The 22265-nt window shown below is 48.9% G+C and overlaps 1 pseudogene; it reads right to left on the reverse strand.

Moving 5' to 3' along the window:
- The window catches only part of LOC138511242 (zinc finger protein 585A-like), a 145251-nt pseudogene extending 123470 nt beyond the window's left edge, over positions 1-21781 (reverse strand).
- Positions 21782-22265: the final 484 nt, after the last annotated feature.

The following is a 22265-nucleotide window of genomic DNA, read 5'->3' on the forward strand; positions in this document are numbered from 1 at the left end:
CCGCCTGCACCAGCATGCCTGACGAGAAACAAACGGAACATCACCAGTGAAGCCCTCATCCCACTTGTTCTACCTACCCTTAACATGATCCCTAACACATCAGACCCTACCCTTCTAGTAGACACCTACAATAGCGTCATGGCTAATGCTATTGACCGTATTGCTCCACTAAAATTACGCAAAAGTAAACCTAAAGCACACCTCAATTCTTGGTATACTCCAGAACTCAAAATACTAAGAAAAAATAAGTCCAAAATGGAAACCCTCTGGAAAAAGAACCCTTCCGTGGAACAAAAAGTCAATCTCATAAATGCATCTTCCCTCTACAAAAAAGAAATTATCCGCACTAAAAAGGAAGCCTACAACACTAGAATAAGTAATGCCAGCTCCAGTACCAAAGAGCTATTCACTATCCTGAAGGAGCTAGAAAACCCCAATCCACCTATGGACTCGTCTGTGAAGGACCAATCTTGGTGCACAAATATCCAAGATGCCCTGGCAAACAAAATCACTGGCCTACAAACTAAAATCGAAAACAAAAGACTTCAACTCTCTAATAGCAGCCCTATCTTTAGCACCATCATGCCCAGCCCACCTACCACCCCCAACACCAACCAGGGATTCACCTTCAAAAACGTAACCGCACTAGAAGTGCAAAAAAATCATAACTTCCCTCAAACCATCAAACTGCAAAGGGGACAGCTGCCCTGCACAGATCATAAAAGATGCTGCTAGAGACCTCGCCCCCTTCATTTCCAAGCTCATAAACGCATCCTTCTCCACTAATTCAGTACCCAACAATCTGAAACAATCTTGGGTCCTCCCGCTACTAAAAAAACAGACTCTGGATCCTTCCATCCCCACAAACTACAGGCCCATTACAACTGTTCCCTTTTTGCTAAAAATACTCGTTAGAGTTGCTTACTTGCAAATTCAGCACTACCTAGAGGCTAACCAATTACTCGGATTGCGTCAGTCTGGCTTCCGGCCTCAGCATGGAACAGAAACTACTCTTGTCGACCTTAAAAGTCAGATTGACGAAATCAAAGATAAGGGTAAGGCTGCTATCCTACTCCTATTAGATCTCTCAGCGGCCTTCGACCTGGTTGACCATAAAATACTCTGTAACCACCTCTCCTCTGCCGCCCACTTCTCCCCCTCTGCTGTCTCGTGGATACAGTCCTTCCTAGCCAACAGATCTATGAGGGTCTTTTCTCTGGAGGCAGCAGCAGACCCTATCCCCATATCCTGTGGTGTCCCACAAGGATCATGTGTCTCACCCACCCTCTACAATATCTTTACAAAGCCCCTCTTCGATAAACTGGACCGCCTGGGTGTCATCTACACAAATTACGCGGATGACACCCATATACTCCTCACTATCTCGGGCAACTACGATACTGATGTAGCTAGGATCAATGAAATTTTCTCCGTCATTCAGGCATGGATGGCCACACATGGCCTCTGCCTCAATGACGAGAAGACCGAACTGCTCATTGTTGGCTCACCGAATAACCTACAAAAATTGAGTCCTAACTACTCTAACATCATAATCGATGGCAACACCATCCCGGTTGCCAAAAATGTGAAAACACTTGGCTTCTATCTTGATGCCAACGTTAACTTCACCAAACAAATTAATGCTACCGCCTCTGCCACGGCATATACCGGAAAACTCATTAGAGCCTGTAGACCATTTCTCTCCCCTAACAGCTGCCTCATACTATCCAGAGCCCTTATACAATCGAAACTAGACTATTGCAATAGTCTCTACCTAGGCGCCAATCAAGCGTCAATCAACAAGCTCCAAGTCCTTCAAAACAATGCACTTCGGGCAGCGCTAAATATCCCCAGACGTGAGCACATCTCAGCCACCAGAACTACATGCAGATGGCTCACCATCCAACATAAAATCGACCTAAAAACACTTTGCCTGACGTATAAAGCCCTCAACAATCTAGCACCCCCATACCTGACCAACAAACTCACCATGAAACCGTCCGTTAGAACCACGAGATCTTCCAACACCTTATGCCTTACAGTGCCTAGATTTAACTCCAAAAGAGCCGGAGGCTCGAGCTTTACTGTCCTCGCCCCTCAACTCTGGAATTCCTTGCCACTGAGCATTAAAGCTTCCAACTCCTTCCAGTCATTTAGGAAACTGGTCATTGGGTGGCTTCTGACAAATAGCCAACTTTGAAGTCAGACCTAGTTATATAATGTATTGACTATCTATTCCTCACTTATGTTACTTATGTCACTTATGTTACTACTACGTGCTTTCACCTTCACTGCCTGTATATAACTGCTATTTAAATTGTTCTAGCTTCACTGTTTATTACCCTGTACCGTGCCTTGTAACCTTGTACTAAGCGCCCCTATACTCCTGGGTCCGGAGCGCTATAGAAATAAATAAACAAACAAAACAAACTCCAATAATTCAGTTAAAAGGGGAGAGAAAAGGCAGGGTATGGAAATAACACAGTATCAACACTTTTAAGAAACCACAGCAAGTCAAGAAAGGCAGGGTCTATTGTAGAGCAAAAGGTTCATAGGCCAGGCCCACTCTTGGAGACAGCAAGGCGGAATGTGCCCAAGATCACACAGTGGAAATGCAGAAAAGTCAAAAAGGGTTGAAATAGTTCAGAAAGGCAAAGTTTAGCAGGTCTGGGGCCAACCCAGTATAGAGGTCAAGGATTTAGGGGACACCTTGGGCACTCTGTAGAAAGGGAGGCCAGGCAGGACATAGTACCTTAAATGGGAAGGAAGCTCCAGCGGGGCAGTTGTTCCTGGCAGTGGTTGCAGCTCGTTGTTCCAGTCAGAGGAAGAGGATTTCGTCGTAGAGGAAGCTTGGAGTCGTTGCCCTGCCCAGGGATGAAACCAGCCGCGGAGTTCCCGATTAAAAGGTGCAGTCCTTTTATTCGCGGTCAAAAGTGGTGAGCTTGGCTATCCGGCCACCGGGGTGCTTGGCACGGGCGATTCGACCAAGTAACGCTTCTGGGAGCGAAAGAAGGCGAACTGGTTGGTCCCACCAGCTCAAAGGGGGAAAGACTCTCCAGTTGAAGATCTTCCCTGTCGTTGGAAAGTGGTGAGTTTGTGCAGCAGGGCTTCACCGGTGGTGTCGTCGGGTTGCAGGTGGCTCAGCTTATTCCTCATCGGATTTTTAGGTCCTGTGGCGACTTCTGAAGTTCCAGTCCCAAAGGCCCTGCTTTTATGCAGAAAAACCCCCATTCATCAGCCTAGCTGTCAATCACACATGCTAAGTGGTAAGCTGGGCGGCTCACCACTGGGCCAATCAGAGAAGAGTGTGACTTGGGTTGCCAAGGCAACGCAGTCCAGGGTGCCTAATCCCCCCTCTACCCCCTCCTATGGAACCCAGAGAGAGTGGCACCACTTGGAGGACTTCTGTGGAACAAAGGGCTCGACCTTGGTCAGAGTCACAGAGACGGACACAAACGCCATTTTAGAACCAAGTTCTGGCAAAAAGACCCAACCGGGGAATTAATATTAAATAAATAGCCCGGCGGTATCTTTAACATTGCACCAAAAAGTCAAAAAGTGGTGCGTTTAAAATCAATGGGAAAATCCCATAGAGAATATTCCAAAGGAATATTTTGCGTGGTAACCACTGCCACCAGCCAGAAACTCGACAAGGGGGGACTGGACAGTGCCCCCTTGAAAACAGACCCAGGGGCAATCGAATTACCCCTACCCAGTACTTCCACAATATGATGGTTTGTACTTGTTCTGTTCACAGATTTGGACTAGTAAAGCCAATGGTGACTTTACATGTCCTGGGAGACAGTAGTCAGTCCCAGGGTATGGAGTCTATGTTTGGGGGTCACTATGACACCCCTGTGTCACTGCACTTAGGGTGCTGTGTAACACACATAGGAAAAAGAGATGATGCCCTATGGAGTAAAAAGGTTACCCATAGCCCATGAACACATACCAAGTCAAAGATATACCACATATCATGCCTAAGAGTGGGAGGAAAAGAGTCTCACTCTTAGCAGGAGAAAAAAACAAACCCCAAAAATCCAGCAAAGCTGCTGGGGGACTCACTAAGTGAGGGAAATTAGCCTTAAAAGAGAATTCTCCCTAACACTGCCGACTGTTCCGTGTCCAAACCTTGCTTTCCCCTTTTCCAACCAAGTCCCCTCTAGGCCAAAGCTCCCCCAACCATTCTTGTCTGTGCCCCACCTGCCCTTTAGGTGTTCCTGAGCTGGGGAGTGCCGTTTTGCCGGGGGAAGCCAAGCCCTCATCGATACGTCCAGAGCCCTTTGCGCTAGGCTTCAAAGGGTCGCTGATTGCGAGAAGAGCAAAAACCCTTCCCGCTTTCGGACGACTCATTAATAGTCTGTACAGTGCCACTGGTCTCAAAAACACTGTCTCAGGGTCCACACTCTCTGTGGTTCTCCCAGTCCTTGCTTTAAACTCCAGCAGCGTCGTGCACAGGTCCCAGAAGAACAGATCCATGCCTGCCGGTGACAAATGCACACTGTCCCTCTTGTAGTACTCGGGTGACTTTAGGTTGATCAGGCCATGCCTGACCTGAGTGAAACCTCTGCCCCTGCAGAACTTGGCCATTGCCCCATTTAACTTTCTCCTTGATTTCTCCACCGCTGCATGCCTTTCTGCTGCCCTCCAGTCTTTCCTTGGAATAATCTCGGACCAGATGAACTCCGTATCTCCCAACCGAGAGGCCAATCCCTGTAAGGTGTTCATTATTTCCCTCATTAATGACCCTCTGCCGAAGCTTGTCAGGTCATTTCCACCTAGATGAATGATCTACATGTCGGGCCTGTGATGCCTGCCTAACAATTTATCCATGTGCCCTTGTAGCTGTGCCCATCTCATCCCGGGTACCCTATGCCACCAGATCCGATACTCACCGGCGGTCAACCTCTCTCTTTCCGTCGTCCATTTAGCCTTGGCCATTGTCACAAAAGAATGACCCACCACCCAAACGGACCATCTCCTCCTTCGAGCTGCTGTTATTTGGGAAGAGATGAGAACGTGGTATATTAACATCACATCTTGTTTGGCCTTATATACCTCTTGAAACAGCCAGACTTCCAACCCCTGATTCTCATAATTGTCTCAGGTCTCATGCCCAGCTCTGTCGCTGATGTGGCTGCTCCAATTCTAAATGAGTGGGTTCCATAAAAGACCTCTGACACTCCCATGACTTTCAAAGCCATGCCCATCACACTCTTGAATTGGAACCTGCTGAAGACCGACCCGTCCCTGTGCAAAAATAAAGGTGACCCAGTCCCCACCGGCTGCTTTCCTTGAAGGTAAGCAGCTAGCCCAACGACCGGACAAACTGTGTTTCCCTGGATGCTATAGAGGGTGATCGCTCTCCCTTTCCCTTTTTGATCCGTCTTAGATCTCCTTAGGACAGTGGTATTCAAACTGTGGGTCGCGACCCCCTAGGGGTCCGCGGGTGCATCCCTGGGGGGGTCCTGAGTCCTCCTTCCCTGCAGCTCTCTGGCCGGCCTCCCTTGGCCCCCTTCCTGCCCCTACCTGCAAGGCTAAAAACCTCGGGGTCATCTTCGACTCCACACTCTCCTTCTCTCCTCATATATCTGACGTCTCTAAGAAGTCACACTACCAGCTGCACCTCCTCAGAGGTATTCTTCCCTTCCTCTCCTTCCCCCAGAAGCTCACTGTCTCTCGAGCCCTGGTTCTCTCAAGGCTGGACTACTGTAACAGCCTCTATCTTAATCTGCCTGCCTCCACTCTCCGCCCTCTGCAACTTATCCAGAACAGAACTGCGAGACTTGTCCTTGGCCTCAAGCCCAGGGACCGTATCTCTCCAGGACTGAAATCTCTTCACTGGCTCCCAGTGGCTGCGAGGATTAAGTTCAAAACCCTCTGCATTGTCCACAAGGCCTTCTGGGGCCTGGGACCTAAATACCTCCAACTCTCTCTTCCTAAATATCTTCCTTCACGAGCCCTTCGCTCATCCGTCTCCAACTCCCTCATGGTCAGCCGCTTCTCGAAGCAACGAGCTGGGGGTAGATCTCTCTCCGCAGCAGGGGCCTCCCTCTGGAACAGCCTTCCTGCCTCCCTGAAACTTGAGGAGAACCATCTCCGGTTCCGGAAGCACCTCAAAACCTTCCTCTTCGCTTCTGCCTTCTCTCTCCCTCTCCCCTGCTAATCCTGCTTAACTCCCCACTGAATTCAGCACTAAACCTGCATCTGGGCCACTCTCAGCAACCTCGGTCCAGGGCCCAGCCACTCTCCACTTGCACTGCCTCCCTGGCTCACCCTGCACTGTGGGACTGTCACTGTATCCCTACAGCCCCTTTCCCAGCACTTGCTCTGCACTTACCTCGCACTTGCCACCAGCTGGCCCTTTTTATTTATTATTTTTTACGCTACTTACCTTGTACTGCACTTCCCCCCCACCTCCTCCCCCCTGCACTTCCTCCTTTTCCCCTTACCTCTGCACTTGCGCGATCTGAATGACACCTGGCCTAGTAGGATCGTTTGTCTGTTTTTCCCCTTGTTTCCCTCCCTCCCTGCCTCATCGCGCCTTGAAACACTTGTGTATAGGCGCGTTACAAATACCGTATCATATTATATCATATCAGCATGAATTATAACAACATTTTTTAGATTCAAAGAAATGGGTAGAGGTGGCTCACATGGTCGGGCTGAAGCATGAAACTGTCTCAGGCAACAATGAAAAAGTGGGCCACAGTTGTAAATGGATATTCATTCCTTTAGTCACAGACTGGGCCTCATTACAACTATGGCGGTATGGTAACAACGGTGCCGGTAAGCTACTGGCACCGCTGCTACCGTACCGCCATAGTAAGAGTTGTGCTTGCGGGTGCCTGACAGCCCACCAGGTCTGACCTGGCAGGCCGTGCGGCACCCGCGAGCACAGTTCGTCGGATGCACCAGCACCGTTATTAATGGTACCGGTGCATCCGAGCTCCCCATTCCCATTCAGCCCTATGGGGCTCAAATGGGAAGTGGGATCTACCGGTACCGGCACCCGCGAAAGGGCAATTATCATGTCCACCTAACTCGGCATGACCTGGTAATTGGCCATTCGTGGGTGCCAGACCCGGATGCAACTCCAGCGGCAGCCGTGCCTGTTTTACCGGCACAGCTACCGCCAGAGTTATAATGAAGCCCACTGTTTCAATAGTACCCAAGAGGGTGCTTTCTGTTAAAATGTAAGTAAATTGTGATATATTCAGCAACAATGGTCAACATTACTAACTGCATAGTTAAGCAACTCATCAAAATGGTCCACATTGGCCAAAATGGTGGCCCATTTTGACTGGCCCACACTAGCATTTTACATTTTTGGTACAGGTATTGCCCTATAGGCCTGTCCGAGCCTGGAGGCTCATCCATAATGGCAAGGGGCTCCCACCCAGTGGCCCCTCACCCATTATGGAGGAGCTAAGGAGCCAGCCCAGTGAAACAGTGAGCACTCCCTCAGCTGCTTTATCCAGCTAATGGAGTGCTCCTGGGCTGGCTGAACTGTCAAAGGGAAACACTGTTTCCCTTTGACAGTTCAGTTTAGTTCCCCAGCCGCACATGCTCACTGAGCCATGCAAGTGCTGGGGCGTTTTGCTTCACCAGCATTGCATAGCTCATTGGAAATGCTGGCTGGGGCACTGCATGTCTGTATGTCCGAGGAGGAGCTCCTGCGCCTCCTCGCACATACGGACAGAGCAGCTGGAGCAGGCCGTTTCAGCACCAACGCACGGGCCAATGCAGTAGGTACATTTATGTTCATTGTTTTTATTTAAACATGTGTATGGATGCGTGTATGCTTATGTTATGAGTGTATGGTGATGGATGCTCATGTGAATGATAGAGTGATTGCTGTATGAATGTGCAGCGCCTTACATACACACATAATCATGTTGATTGTGTTAGGACCAGTGGGGCCCAGGGGACAGGGATGGTATGTTTTTACTGGACATCCATCATTCAAAACCCTCTGCATTTGCCACAAGGCTTTCTGGGGCCATCGGTCCAAAATACCTTCAGCTATTCCTCCGCAAATATCTCCCCTCTCGAGCTCTTCACTCCTCTACCTCCAACTCCCTCAGGGTCAGTTTATCAAAGAAACGAGCTGGGGGTAGATCTCTGTCTTCGGCTGGGGCCTCCCTCTGGAACAGCGCCCTGCCACTCAAAAACTTGAGGAGAACCATCTTTCTTCCTGCACTTATCAGACCTACCCTGTCTGCTGCCTTAAACGTAGCACTTGCAAATTGCTGGCTGCACTACCACTGTTTGTTGCCTTTATTATTTATTTATTGTTATTTATCTGTTTCTCCTCTGCTTCGCACTTTCCACTTCTCCCCCCTTCCATGCACTTTTCCCCTCACACTTGCGCGTTCTCAATGTCACTGGGCCTAGTAAGATCGCTGTTTTATTCTCCTCTGTTCCCCTCCCTTGCCTTGTCGCGCTCTGAAACACTTGTGTATGAGCGCGATAAAGATAAAATATCAATATAAATATCAATGCCTGCCCCCTGGACTCCCAGCACCAATTGCAAACTGTTTGGCTACTTACCCATTTTTTGTTAAAAGTATGCTCTACAATGCAACATTTTAACCTATTATTTAAAAAAAATTCACAGGGGGGAAACCCCCCCCGAAACCACTTTTATTGGTTCAAGCTCCCTCACTATGCTCGGTCGCTATTGCATTTTTGGCAGAAATAGTTATGCCCCTCCACTTAAAAAAGAATCACCAGCCGCCACTGGCCCTCAGACTGTGTTGGGAACGGGATGGGGGAACGCAGGGAGTATGGTGGGAGCACAATGGGTGGGAACCATGGGATAGTGGTGGGAGCAGAGTGGGGAGAGCCCGGGGTGTGTGATGGGGTGGGGAGAGACCAGCAACTGGGTAGGAGTGGGATGAGGGAGCCCAGCGACTGTGATGGGAGCAGGTGACGACGCGCAATATATACTGTCCATTTGGCATTTCTGGGGGGTCCCGACCTGCCCAAATTTTGCACAGGGGGGCCCCGGCCAAAAAAGTTTGAAGACCACTGCCTTAGGAGAATGTGCACACAATCCCCCATCAACTCCACATCCTCCAATCTCAAAATCCCCGAACCTCGGCCCTCCCTATTCTGTGAGACCAGCTTGCTCACTCTGAAAGCTCCAAAGAAGGCCAAGGTGAATGCTGTTGTGAACAGAACTCTCTCCCCATCACTCAGGCAAATTTTAGGCAGAGTTCCAATTAAACGTGTAGTTTCAGAATATCTATGGGTTGCCTAGGATCGGGCCTCCTCTCTATGTGTTTCGCCCAACCTTTAATTGCCATTGTGACGTTATGATATGATATGGCATTTATAACACTCCTATACACAAGTGTTTCAATGCTCTTTCGTGGGGTCGGGCTTCCCCCCAGTTTGTGGTAGTATCGAATGGCTGCCAAGTGATAAGCTATCCAGGATCTGGTTTTCCGGTTCCGCCAGCCCCAACCGACAAAGGCACATGCTGGTGATCCCCCTGGTTGCTCAGTCAAGAACTGCTCCTTAAAGGTCAAGAATCGCTCCCAACACTTTGTACCTCCTTCCTGTGCCTGGTGCCAATGCTGAGTCGACCAGTGAGCTCAGATTTTCTCTATCATGCCCCACCACTGCCCCTTGAATGGGGTCATCCTCTCGTTTGCCTCTGGGAAGGACAGGTGTTGGATGAGGCGAAACTGCCCTTCTTTCTTGGGAACCAAACCCAAGGGGGATACAAAAAAGTTCTTCAAAGGAGGAGGAGTGAAAGGATGAACCACCGTACCCAGTCTAATGTTTTTAGCAATTTTTTGCTCCACTACCTCCGGCATTCTTAATGCTGATTTCAGATTGTCCGCATCCCTGCTTCCCATTGTGCCTTTGTAAGGGATTACAAACCGCCCCACCCTGAAGCCTTGCCAAAGCAGCTTTGCATCTGTGCTATTGTGGTATGTGTTTAGGAATGGGGTCATTCAGGCAAGGAGTATTGATGTGGGCAGAGGGGTGTCAATTATGTTTTGCATTCTCTTTCAGTTTTGCACTACGGCTCTTCTTTCCCCCATCGTGCTGTGATTCCCTGAACATTTGCCAAATGCGTGCTTGAATTTGCAGATTTTGTATTGATGTACTGCTCACATGCGAATAGCGCCCCCACATCCTGGGCAAACTTCTCTATCATAATGGATGCCAGAATTCTGAAAGCCGCTAACCAATTGTGAATGCTCTCTTCTTTCTTAACCCTCTTTCTATCCTTCTCTTTTTCTGAACTCTGCAGCAGGTCAAGCCCCACTGGTTCTATATCAAGCAAGGCAAAAATATCAAAGTACTCCTTCTGCCAAATCCTCTCCTTGTATGCCATAGGGATATGCCACAGTAATGCGTTCCACACCGCCCGCACTGGTGCAAAGCCTGGCATCCCTCCCCCATACAGTATACCATTACACAAAAACATGCCTTGCGCCTGACTGCTGGCCGGCGTTGTAGTCGCCTGCTGCAGCTGACTGACCACCCCTAGAGAATTCTCTCTAGGCAAAGCACTGGATTGCCCCTGAGTGCCAGGGCTCATGGCCCCCTTCAAACTGCTCAGCACCCTTCTCTGGACCTTCCCCGGCTGGTGGATTGCCTCAGCATTCCTTCTGAATTGATTAAATGCATTGACATTACCAAATAACAATTGACTGTTCCCAACACGCTAACTGCTATGATGTACACGATGTATATATGTGAAGAAAAGAAAATGTTTTACCGTAATTTATCTGTTGGATTTGTATTACTTCCGCCTCCTCAACTGTTTGCCTCACCATGAACATGCTTAAGTTAGCACAATGTAAATTGCATAATTTATCTATTTTTTTGTAACCTGTAACTGTAACTGCTCTCTAAACATGCTTCATTTGGCACAATGTAAATTGTATACTTCAGCTATTTTTGTTGTAAATTGTAACTGTAACTACTCTCTAAACATGCGCCCAGAAGCCTTTGGGCAAGGTGCGCACTATAAATAAACAAATACAAATATAAACACTATCCCAAGCTTGCAAGCACTGCATAACCATATCTATGACTTGCTCCAAGGATGCAGGTCCCTATGATGCCACTGCCACCGTGTTGCTGCATGCGTGCTGGGTCCACTGCCGCTACACCTTGGAACCTCTCAGGCAAAGCCGCCGGATTGGCAACAACCCCTGCTTCTTCCCTCTGTCTTTGTCTCCCCCTGTTGCTTTCCGTGTTTTGGTTGCTTCAATCTGCTGCCTATTAGCCTTGGCTTTTGCAGTCAGTGTCCTTCTCCTTTTGGATACCGGCTCCTCTTCTTCAATGGTCCCAGTTTCCTCTTCCTCAATTGCCAATAGTTCCTGCATAGCCTCTTCTTTTGTGTACGTGGGGAACAGCAAAGGCGACTGTGACCTGTTGCTTGGCCCAGCCACTTCCCCATTGAGCTCAGTTGCCACCTTCTGCAGCCAATTTGCCCCATGCCTGGCAGCTACCATTCGTGCCGTCTGCATGAATTGCTGTATTTCTTTCTCCGGGTAGCTTGCTCCTGGTATGCCTCCCCCTTGTGTTGACATCATGCATTCCTGCAGCGGCCCTTAAGGCGCACGCACTGCATAGGTTTGCTACTCTTCCTTCGACTTTCACTGCACTTCACACGTACTGTTATGCAGTCCCTGCAGCAGCCTTTCAGGCACATGCACTGCGTACTTTCAATGTCACTACCTTATTTCATTTCCAATCTTTTTGCCTATTCCGTTGTTGCCTGAAACTATTTCCACAATGTAATATGCAAGGGAAAGTCCCCCTTATTGGTGGCTTCCGATCCATCTTGTATTTTCTTTTTTTTTTGTAAAAATGGGCTCTTCCGTCCCCGCCGCGGCCCTTTGAAGTCTAACAGCTGCAATCGAGCTTTCTCACCGTCGCGGCCTGGAATGCCTGGTTCTTTTTTCAGTGGGAAGAGAGGTTTGTACCGTTCAAAGCGGTACGCCGTCTCGCGATGCATCTGTGCCGTGGCGAGAGGGGCGAGCGGTCAGCTGCTCTGCATCCCCCTTCCTCTCTCACCTCCACGTCCCGCTACTGCTATCAGCTGCTGGCAGCAGCAGCCAAAATCTGCTCGCTACCTCCTATCTTCCGGCATCTTCTGTTGGCAACACTGATGCTGCCAGTGTCTGTGCCGTATTTATCCCCCCAGGCATGCTCACTTCCTATTGTTTGTCTTTTGCAGGCTTCCAGCCCCTTTGAGTCTTTCCCGGGATCACCCTCCAGCTTCCTGGGCTTTTGCCGCAAACTCCTCCCCCATAACCAGGGTGAGGAAGGAGGATGCTGCCCTGTTGTCTGGGTGCCTCCACAAGGGTTCCACCCCGTCGACACCTCCATAACCAACAGATACTGGATGCTACCTGCAGCTGAAATGGACAGCAGAGTGTCTCTCAAGTGAAAACAGTTAAGTGATCAAAATGAAATGGTGGCACCAGCAGCATGGCACACCATTCCATGTAACTTAGCATTGTGCACAGAGGCACTCCCCAAAATGTTCCGACCATGCCAGGGCACGCTGAAAGGAGCACCTGTAAAAACTCAACCATACCCAGCAATGACAGCGCTTCCCCTAGCTTAGCATCACAGTACCTCATTTCTCTTGACAGTTCTCTGAACGCTTGCCACAGTAACATGCCAGGATGCCACAGCACCTCCACCGATACGCCTTCCTTTCTTTTCATCATGCGACACCAGCCGCACATGCCGTTTCAGTCCTACATCACTGGCATGAGTTCCTGAATGCGGTTCACTAAGAAAAGAGTACCCAGCTGCGTGCAATTTCATTCATGCGAACGTCGGAACGTTTACTGACGTTAATACGTCATCATAATATCCCTGGAACGGGGGATGAACGCCACATTCATTGAACTTCAAGGCGCACTCACACCACAACATTCCACCAGCTAACATTGCAGCATGCGTTCCATCAAGCACACATTCATGCAGGACCAGGGCAAGGAAGAGACACAAGACACAAACAACCCTTTGTGGTCAACTTTTATTCTGGATGATGGCCTTACATGTTTCAGAGCATCAAAGGTAACGGAATCAACTTAGTGACAAGAATTCAGTAAGAAACATGCTCTGCGCATCCTCCCTTTGATGAGCTGGCCCCATGTGGCTGAATCATACACTAGGATCCTGTGAGCACTTGCTGCGTTTCCTGCAACTTCTCTCAGCTTGACTAGCTTTCTCTTTTAAAGGCTGTAGCTCATTGGTGAAGCGTGGATGGAAGGGGCCTTGCTACCTACTTTTTCTTGGACAGATTAGCATGTAGGCTGTGTAATTCCCCACTCTAGCTGATACATTCAGCCAGTGACAGCAGGTACCATGGTAAAGTATTGCTGAGGAAGGAGTTGTATGCAGTGGTGGAAATGGAAAAAATGTGAAGGGGGATCCCACAAGGGCCAGGATGGGGGCGGCGTTTAGAGGAGGGACAGAGTTCCGAGGTGGCAGAGCTGGCAGTTGAACTCTGATCTAAGGATGTTCAAAATAGTTTTAAAATTGCGTAATTTCTTTCATGGCTTGAAAAGTACACAATCCATAGTAAGATATGCACTATCGTACATTACTATGGTTTGCGCACTTTTCAAGCCATCTTCTCAAGACTAAAAATACCAGAAACTATTTGGGAAAGGCAAAGATCACCGGGGTCTCGATAATGTAATCAGTTCTGTGTGCAGAATGTGCTCGCACAGAGCTGATTACATTACCGAGCCCACAAATCTGGGGGCTCGGTGATCATTGCGTTTTCCAAATGGATTCTACTCTGTGTGCACAGTGCGCTTTGTGCTCTGTCACAAGGTCTTTGACCCTCGGCGACCCTGGGGGTTGTCCCCAGCAGGGGAGTATCCAACATTGCAAGAGTGGGGGGTGAGCTATGAAAAAAGTCCTACTACTTTTCCCCCAAATGCAGTGCGCACAATTACATACGTCTCATTCGTACCCCCAAACCGGCCACCCTCGCTGCAATCTGCATTTTTGGTAACATTAGTTGCAGATGGCAGTTTAACAAATAATAAAACAAATTAAACTGCAGAATCATTACAGATGCAGGACACTCATCTATAGAGGGCTCTGTCCAGGTGCTCCAGGGCAATATACATGCACAGCTACTAATTTGCATATGGATTGCACAAACAGAAGTGACTTCACAGAAAAGGACATTGAAAGGAGCATCATCAGTCTTTGATACTTGGAGGCACCATGGAAATTACTTTAGAACACGTTGCCATAAGTAAGCCAAGTGGCAAATAACTTCATGGTGCAAAATATCTTAATTGCACTATTATTATATATGGAGCAACTCTATAGTCATTACGCTTTTTTCATAATATCATGATATATTAATATAAGCTATGACGTGAATCAGAATCACTTAACAGAGCTGCAGATAAATGACTTGCCCAGGATCGCACATGGTGAAACCGGGATGTGGACAATTTAAAGCAAATGAGCACATCTTCCCAGGTTTAGCTGATATACCTATTTATTAAGGTTTTGCTTTGCATTTCCTGTGCTTAAATAAAACTGTATTTGTAGCAATGCCTTAGAAGCAAACCACATTACATAATAAACTAGCCTTTCATAGTAAACTAACTATACACTATATACATTGTCATATAAATAAGTTGAGCAATATGAGTATGGCTTTAGTTTTAGTCTCCCCCTCCTGCATTCAAAGTGAGCCTAACAAATGCCCCTTGGGTTTTAAAGCCATAGGGCCTCATTACGAGTCCGGCGGTAACCGAGGCGGTAAAACCACCTGGTTATCGCCGGACTCGTATTACCATTCCGCCTCCGTGATTCCCGGAATTACCGGGGCATTACAACCCCGGTTTCCAGGGAATCATGGAGGCGGAATGGTGTTAATCCCAATTCCCATTTAGTCCCAGGATCATGGAAACACCGGCAGCATCTCGTGATGCTGCCGGTGTTGCCTCGTCTGCCTGCAGGCGGGCGGTGTTAAACCCGCCAGGTGAAACATCACCTCCCGCCTGCAGGAGTCGGGATCAGGCGGTCCGGAAACAACGATGGCGGCGGGTTTACCGCCACCGTTATTTCCGGACCGCCTGATTTGTAACGATGCCCATAGTCATAATTTCATAAAGCATGCAACATTATGCACACTTATCCCTCCCCATTCACATTTCTAAAGACTAAAGTCTCTACTAATAGTCCCACCTTCATTCCATCAGTGCCTAATAGCTCACATCTGTTTACACAAAGCAACGTGAGAGCCCCTCCATGCCCGGAGCTCCTTGGGACATTTTCCTGGCAGCGGGACACCTCTCAGTTCGCAAAGGTGAAGGTGTCCTGCCGCCAGGACAATGAATGCACTGAGCAGGAATTGCTCAACACAGATTGCCCCGCCAGCGGGACACCTTTCCTATTGGGCACCCTCATAGAGGTGCTGAACGGGACAGGTGTCCCACTGATAAACGCCCTGCAGCTGCTCCCCCTCGGTTAGTCACTGGGCCTCTGTGACGTAATGTGCTCTTTGCGAGCGCACTGTGCACACAGTGTCTGTGTGCACAGTGCGTTCGCATAGAGCAGATTAGATAACGTGTGAGCGCACTGTGCACATTTGGTTGGCAGGGCTGGGGCAGAGGCAAGCTGGCTCCCGAGATCTGGCTGGAGATCTGATGCCGGATCTCGGATCCAGTGAGAGGCGGTCCATTAGCCAGCATTGGTTCCCTCTTCAGCAAGACTTTACAATCAAACGCTGGCTCCCCCGGTGATTAAAAGAGACAACTGATTTGTACCTATGAATGAACCTGTTTAATGCCACAGGACCATCTCCATAGCTGTATAACCTCCGGGTTTAGGCCAGAGACTCTGGGTTTTTACGCTCTTCTCCTGCGAAGAGCATGGAGTCTGTGGGCTTTCTGCCGCATGCACAGTGTTGCTGCAGCTCCGCCCCGTCTGCTGAAAGAGCTCTGTGCCCATGGTGTGGTTCGCTGGCCCTGCCGAGTTGCTGCTGAGACAGAGGCACTCGAGAGATAACTTAACAGTGACAAAACTGAGCTTCTCCTGATTGGCTCCACTGAAACTCTAAAAAATCTTAATACTTGAGTCATTTCACCATTGACAACATCAAAATACCAGTCTCAGACTCAGTGAAACGCTTGAAGTTTAATTCGACTCAAACCTCTCCATGACCAGGCAAGTCAATGCCATCGCCTCTGCCGCGGTTTACCCCGCCAAACTCCTAAACACAGCCAGGCACTTTCTATCCAAAGACAATTGCTTAACCATTGATAGACTACCGTAATACCCTTTTCCTAGGCACGTCAGCAAAAAACATGGAGAAACTGCAAGTTATACAAAACAGCGCACTGCCGGCAGCATTAGGCATCCCCAAACGGGAACACATAAACACTGCCAGGAAACAGGCACACTGGTTACCCATTAAGGAGTGTGTCCTCTTTAAGACCCTCACTCTGACCCACAAATGTGTCCACCAAACTGCCCCCTTTTACCTGCACCAAAGAGTACACTTATCCGCATCCACAAGACCTATCAGAACTCCATACTCTAACAGGCTCACAGTGCCCAAGATGATAAAGCAGTCAGAGAAGGTGGAGCCAGCTTCCCCTACCTGGCAGCACTGCAACGGAACGCCCTTCCGCCGTCTCTCAGAGCCGAAAAACTCACACATGGCCTTCCGCAAAGTGGTCAAGACACTACTCTGCATCTAAACCTTTATCATATGCTACACATACACTACACTGTCAATAGTACTTGCCTGCCACTTATACTACCTGCCTACTATGTTTAAATGTATGCAAATAATCTGCATTGATTCCTAAGGCATCTCTGATGCCCCCTGTAACTAAGTTCATCCCATGTAACAGCGCCTTGATGCCCAAAGGCTGTTTGCATGCTATATACATCTAAATAAATAAATAAATAAATAAAAATATCCATCATTCGACCCTCGCTGCAGCTGCTTGCATAATGCGGATCTATGTCTGTGCGTTTTGTTTGTCCCGTGAAATGATGGCATTGTATGTTAACGGTTAGACTGCTACCATTTCATTGTTTCTGCTTGTAAATAGTTTTGCAACGTTATAGGTTTGGCACTCACAGTCTTTTGTTTTTATCTCTGACTTTGACAGGTGTTTTAACAGCTGGGTAAACAATTGTGTAAACAATTGTGTAACTTCCATATACATTGGAATTTGAACACGGCCCTATTTTTGGACACCGTCCCATTTCTCACCCAAACTGTTCCTGTTTGAATCCTGTTGTGGAAAGGATCGGGGTAGCTTTCAGTCACTGCATCAGCCACCTACTGTTGGGGGGGTTGATTGCCATGGACATCCAGCAGGCACCCCAGGTGCTATTCTGTTCAGCACACGTCAGGCCCAGTGCCTGTGGGGGTTGGGGCCTACCCTGGACATCCGGCATGCCCCCTGGTGCCATGGGGCATCAGCACCATTTGGGGTGGGGGCACAGCCTACCAGGCCCCTGACCATGCAAACCTCTGCCATTGTCCTGGCACGTGGGTCCCACGGCATCAGGGCTGCAGGCCTACACGAAATGAACCACGGACTCAGGACCTCCTCTTCTGGAGTCTGCAGCCCTTCTGTCTCACGTGCCTGCAGGGGCTCCTTTTATTAGGTTGGGCCATGACAGAGTCATGGCCCATATTAAAGGGGCAATACATGTGTGAGGGACACATCCCCTTAAAGGGGCAATATACATGGGAGGGTCACACCTAACACTCTTCCTTTTTCATAAGGAACAAAACAAATATTGCTGAAACATATATGCAACCTGCCCGTTACAAAACAACGAAATACTTTTCACTTTAGAACTTACAGGGTAAACAGATAGTAGGATATGCCACTGACACATACATAACTAACTCCGACAGTTACAGACATAACACATACTAACCAATTTCTAAACATACTCAGCGGGTGACAGTCGTGGTCGATGAGCTGCCGGTGAAATGCAGTACTACCACAATTTACAAAACCCTTTATTAACCTGGGGTTCGGAACGGCAACCACCGAAAAGAACGCCATGGTCGGCGGCTGGCACTACATGCACACCTCACAACTGCGGGATCACAGCTTCACATTATTGTTCTTTACTGAGACCACTTTAAGCATGTAGTTACTATGCAGGTTCACAGCATCAAAACACACAAGTTTACTGAGTCCTCTTTAAGAAATTGCAGGACTGCAGGAGACCAGTTAGTTTTCCATCAGTGTCCGTTCAGGAGTCACTTCCCGGGTCCAGGTCCATTGATGGTACAGTTTATGGCTGGCAAAGCCGCACCTGGCGGGTACCATGGGCCACATCGGCATGGTCCCTTGATGTTCAGAGCAGGGCCGTGAGTCGCAGATCGCAGGGCATCCAGGCTGCTCCATGTGCTTTTGACAGGGCACGGTGTGAGAGGACATCACTAACTCACTCCCTCGTCAGCGATGTTCTCCCAATCCGGCACGTCTCTTTCCTCCAGGAGCGCAGGAGGGTGCACAAGCACTCACGATGAGCTGCAACCCATTTCTTGCCTGATGCGCAGATTCTTCTTGTTGGGGCCCGGGGCTGCCTGGTTAATTGGTCGGACACAAGTTGTCGACTGAACTCAGGTTGGGAGCCTTGAGGAGCATGAGGGTGGAATCCCCACCTCAGAGGCGCTGTGGTCCTTGTTGGCGCTGGTGGGGCGCTAGTGCAATTGCTTTGCTTGGTGTCTTGTGCACTCAGCACCGGTTGCGCCTTAGGATCAGCTGCTGGGGCGCCTCTGGCACATAGCTACCTCTATTACCACCGGGCACCTGGGGCCTCGCTGGGACTATTCCGCACGTACCTCGTGCCCATCGCCAGATGGCTCGGGGTCATACAGTGTGCCTTCATCTTTGATTCCTGCGGTGCTAGCATACTTCTTTCATCTTGTACCATGTCAATGGAGAGCAATTCCACACGGGCTGCGGGCAACCCTGTAGCATTAAGGCAGTGGCTTCAGCTGGAAATGGGTCATTCCATAATCATTTCTTTAACGCAACCCTCCACCCCAGTCCTCTTGTGGGCCATTCACTTATGGGTGAGAGGTTGTTCTGTGGTATAGATGAGCTATGTTTCTGGTGAGCAAACTTGCAACACACTCTGCATCCCAGCTGGTCATTCCGATGCCCATGTTACTTAGCAGGGAGGAGAAGGAAACTGCCACACTGCAACAGAGTACCACCTGGCCTTTGAGGAACTAGGACACACACATGGGGGAAACCACATTATTGTATCTCCCCCCATCTGCACCGCCGAGGCCCGGGATCAGTGCAGGAGTTACACTCCAACTTCCACATTGGAGCGGTCACCTCACTGCTGATGGGCCTGGGATCACCGAACCATGTCCATCTTTTCTTCATCTTTTATTTTTCCATGCTCCGACTTGGAGCCCTTCATCCTTCAGCACCGCTGGGGCCCCCCAGGGCTCTCCGTTTCCTTGCTCCAACCTGGAGCCATGGGTTTCATCACCGGCGGCCCGGTCTTACAGCAGCTGGGCCCGCTGGTACCACAGAGTTCTGCCTGCACCATTGCTGTGGGTGGGCAGCCTCTGTCCTTCACCTCATCGTCTGGCCCGGGACACCTCTATCACTCCCGACACGCTCGGGTATGGGGCAAGGGTGGGGCAGCAGACACTCGCCCATACACTATTCTCGCGGCTGCGGCTGCTTTGTTCTTTTGACATGGGAGGGCAATCGGCCCACCCCTTTTCCTTACTTCATTCCGCCGGGCTTCTCCTTGGGGAGCACACACCCCTCCTTATTTCGAGCGGCGGTGCTGTTAGCTTTGCTGCCTCATTTGGGGCAGGCGCTCTGTGCCTTTCCTCCCATTGAGCGGAGAGACTGCGAGTATGATTAGTAGCCCGACAACTTCCCCATTCTACTCTTTTTGAATGACAAGCGACGCAGGCCTGGATACGGAATTAGTTTTCCACTTCTTTTATTCATGTGCATTCTCCACATGTCCTCCTTGGGCCGGCGGACCGGTGCCACTCTTATGCATCTTGGCGAAACCAGTACCACCAGCATGGTCCGATACAGGACGTTTACGACCCTGTGGGGGCTCATTAGAGGGGAAGTAATTTTCTCTCCGAGACGCAAAAGAGAATCATTGACCTAGTGCCCTGGTCAAATTTCAGTGCTTACAGGAGGTGAAAATAGGGAGATCCACGAGTTCGGGTAAAATGCAACATGTGAGATTGACGTACATACTTATTTTACTCAGGCGATTATCGACTTGTGAAATTGAGAGCCAGTTGAAAAGTGAGCCCTGGATGCAAAACAGAACGCTGGTAAAAGCAACTGCATCGCATCCGTTTTCACGTTGATTTGCTCAGGCACTCCTCGCCATTCTCTTTGCGGTGGGTGCTGTATGATACAGCGTGGTCATCCTGCGCACTCACCCTGGGGTAGTTTGCAGCTATAGACGGATAACAGGTGTATTGCTTCCCAGATTAGTGGTACTTATTCTGTCCACCTTGGAAGGATGAAAGGTTGAGGGGACATGGAGGGATTGGAAACAGCGATCAAGATGTCAAGCGTAATCTATAGTGGGAGCACTTGTCCACTGACCTGGACCCCGAATCAGAAATCAAAGGGACCCGATAAACAACTCCAGGAAGAGCAGGGCTCAAGTTGAGGGTACACGCAGGGGGACAGAGTCCACCCACCTTATTCACAGAGTGTACTCAGTCCCCCCCAGCTAAAATGAGAAACATTGAATGTCCTCTTTGAATTCATGAATTAAAGCCAACCTCGTGGATCAAACCGCAGTCGTCAGGTTTGCTGGCTGGACACTTCACCACTGCACTATATATAACATGAGGAAAAATAAACTAAAGGTGAAATGTCCCATTTTGGTACTGCAAGTCCCAGGGAAAATATTTGTATTGGTTCTTGGAGTTTAAAACATGCACACCTTTTAACGTTTTCAAAAACACTATTGGAAGAAAATATCCTCTTGGTTTTTGTGTGTATGTGTTCATTTTAAGAAAGGCAAATGCCATTCGTCCTGTGCAATTTGCGTGGTTATGCAAACCCAATTTAATGAAATGTGCATATTTCACCTTGATATGCTAATTCCTGACGATGTCACATCCCTTTGTGTTTGTTGATGAGTCCCCCCACTTGAATTTTTAGGACTTGACCCCTAGGACGAGGCAGGAAAGGAGGAAGGAAAGAGAGGGGCACAAAGGGCAGGGAGACGTGGAGCACACGAGACAAACTACCTCAGAATCAAAGAACAACGTGTGCACAAGGGTAAACTTAAACCACAGCAGTCACTTGCCTTTATATCCTGTGTGTCTCACATTTTCCTGGCAACAGTTTTTCAGGCCTGGAGGAAGCAACCATTGGCATATCATTAATGTATCCTTGATTTACAGCACATACTCTGAGCATTGCAAGACATCCACAGCAAAACAATCATGTGAATATACCAGGGGGGAGAATCCACCCCACTCCAACCTCAACTCAACGCCCCCACCAATTGTTTTCTATTTCTACCACTGTGATACAGCCGAGCACTAAGAGACATTCGTAAAGATAAGGCAGAGCCAATTTAACAATTGCCATAAAAAAAGATTACTTTCTCACTTCAAAATGAGAGTGGAGCAGCTCCCTGTTACTCACCAATATCACTATATGCTGTACGTGTTCCTCTATAGTTTGCACGCAAACGAGACACGGGAAGCGGTCCGGAGAGAGGAGAATATACACGTGCACTCCACCAAAGTGTGCAAGACTTAATATCAGAGCGCATGCGCAGTAGGGGGCCCCGACAGCGCATGCGCACCGTGGGCTCGCAATAACGCCGCTATTTAAGGTGTCCACTAGGAGAAAGGTTCCGAAAATAGAATCAATAGCGCATGCGCAGCCGATAGAGACGCTCAGTGAACAGACACAAATAAACCAGACACGTGCCGATCAAACACGCATGCGCACAGAAGAGACACCAACCAGCAAAGCACACTTAAAAAGAGACAGCAATAATAAAATGCTCCTCCATCGAGGGGTTTGGCATCAGGAAACAGGTGGCGCTCATAAAAAGTACACGATCCATATGGAAAGTGACCGGCCGGAAAGAAGTGCTGCAAATCATCACTAAAATAAAGTGGACATTCTTAGAGAGGGTGATACTAACATGTGTGGTAGCCATCCCAATTTAGGCAGGAGTCTCCAGATTTTTCATTTACAATATTGCTATGTTTCCCGTTCTCCAGC

This window comes from Ambystoma mexicanum, chromosome 6p (assembly GCF_040938575.1).
Source record: "Ambystoma mexicanum isolate Mex_15411 chromosome 6p, UKY_AmexF1_1, whole genome shotgun sequence".
Lineage (NCBI taxonomy): Eukaryota > Metazoa > Chordata > Amphibia > Caudata > Ambystomatidae > Ambystoma > Ambystoma mexicanum.